The following is a 2,500-nucleotide window of genomic DNA, read 5'->3' as shown; positions in this document are numbered from 1 at the left end:
AGAATTATTAAGGGGGTTTCTCTGTAAGGTTCTCTTTCTCTCTCAGGAAATATTGTATGTAGAACTATTTCAGTAAGGAGAACAGCAGCGATCTCTTCAAGAAGCCATGTGATACAGCCTGCTCTGTTTAGAAAAAGAGTGATAAAGATGATAACTCCACAGATACAGTGCAGAACCCCTTCAAAAACATCTGCATTTGTGTTACAATACACTCTTAAAAAGGGGTTTATCTAAAACTCTCCAGTTCTTCTTCTATATCTCACAGTTCTTTACTGCTTTGGTTTTGCCAGCTCTGACTTCTACGCTGCTGATGCCGAGAGCTTCACTAAAAAGCAACGTGTGATTCCCCGAAACTCATTATTAGAACCTCCTCATCTACAGAACTGCAAAACTCCAACACCAGGAGGAATGGAAATGCAGAAATCATCCAAACCACATGCAGGAAAAATGCAACTGACCATTACACCGTGTTCCCTCTGTTTCTCTCTCTCACACACACACACACACACACACACACACACACACACACACACACACACACACACACACACACACAGTCTGTCTCTCTTTGTCTGTCTTTCTCTTTCTCTCTTTGTCTTTGTCTTGTTCTCTTTCTTTCTCTCTCCCAGACTCTGTCTGTCTGTCTGTCTCACTGTCTGTCTGTCTGTCTGTCTCTCTCTCTCTCTCTCTCAATCTCTCTCTCTCTCTTTTCGTTTTGGAAAGTTGACCACTCTCTCAGAATACACACTGAGGACTAAAAAAAAATTAAGACAGGGATGTGGTTGCTAGGGAACAGATGAAACACAACAGTGTGAGAGAACAGAGTGATATAATGGAATGAATGAAAGTCAGGTTGCGCAGTTGTTATACCACAGTAATAACAGCTGTGTTTGTGTAGCAGGAGGCTTTAATCCCCTTGTCCTCCTCCTCCTCATCATCTTCATCATCATCATTATTATGTTGTTTATTTACACGAACACAATAGTAAGGTCATGTTTACATGCACTCCAGTTGTTTAGTCCTCATGGAGGAACCGGTAAAGGTTCTGTGTCTGATAAAAAAACAAACAAATGTAATCATGTGAATGTGTTTGTGTGAGTAAACAAAAAATTAGACTCTATATTGCATCATTCTCTTATTTATTTATATTTGCATTTAACATTTATGTAAAAAGTTAGTTGTCACTTCTGTTATAGCAGCTATAAACATTCATTCCCTCACCATCCTTTCTTTATTTTCTCTTCCAATCGATAAGATTAAAAAAAAGCCTGTGAGAAACTGTGAAGTTGTGTAAACTCGTCTGTCCTGACACTGGAGACTCCTTCCACACATGGTATGTAATCATCTCCATATTTCATCTACATGTCCAGGTGAACACGCCGTTACTACAAAAACGATAACCACTGCATTAATATAAACCTGCTCTCAGACCTGCTGTTATGGAGAATTAATCCACACCTGAGGACCAATCAGGAACCAGTTCTCACTGTTTGCAGTAAACAGACTCATGAAAGACAGGAAGGAGTTGAATGTTGATGTACTGAGATGAAATATTTATGTGGGTTTTATTCTAAACATTCAGTTGGAGATATTTTTCAGCTGAAGAAATAAATTAGGAGACACACAGCCGAGCTCGGAGCAGCTAAAGCAGGAGGAATAATGGAGTTCTGGTTTCACTGGTTTTATTCGCCCTGTAGTGTGTTCAGCTCAGCTCTCAGGTCTCAGAGGTCTCAGCTCCCTGATAGATCTGGTCATCACATACCATTATTAAACCTGTATTTCAATTTGATCACTTTCATTTAGAACACTGCCCCATTGTACAGTTACTTTATCAATACCTGCTGCTTCAGTGATTACAAGCTGTAATCTAGACACCATATGACTTCTTGGCCTCCTAAAGATGTGTAGAATATCCTGTTAAAATGTGATTACAGAAGATTCTTTAAATGAAAAGGCCCTGAAGGAGTCACATAGAAAATAAATTATTTTATTCTAATGTTATATGCAGAAGGTTTTAGGGGTCTTTTAGAGGGAAAACACCAAGGAACCGTTAGGAAGCTCTAATCTAAGCCTGAAGATCTCAATCAAAAATATTTGGTGGTTTTCCTCCTAAAGAAGTGTTTTAGAAGGAGTTCTATAAAGAAAATGGTTATTTCTATTGTTTTAGCTTTTATTAGGTTTGTCTGGAACCTTTTCAGAAAGAGAAACCCTTATTATAGTGTTCTATACAGAACCTTTCATTCTTCTTTCATTCTTCTTTCATTCTTCTTTCATTCTTCTTTCATTCTTCTTCCATTCTTCTTTTATTCTTCTGCATCAGAAAAAGGAGCAAATTTTGATCTAAGAAAACTGCTGCTGTAGAAAAGAACTCTAGAACCTTCAAGTGTTTCCTGATCTACAACCAAGTGAGGAAGTGGAAAGCCTTTAATGACCCATGAGACATTCCTTCTTTTTTCCTTGAGAGTGAATCTCCTTCATATGAGACGAAAAATATGTTAGA

This window comes from Silurus meridionalis, chromosome 21 (assembly GCF_014805685.1).
Source record: "Silurus meridionalis isolate SWU-2019-XX chromosome 21, ASM1480568v1, whole genome shotgun sequence".
NCBI classification, from domain to species: domain Eukaryota; kingdom Metazoa; phylum Chordata; class Actinopteri; order Siluriformes; family Siluridae; genus Silurus; species Silurus meridionalis.
Note: the sequence above shows the minus strand (reverse complement) of the source record.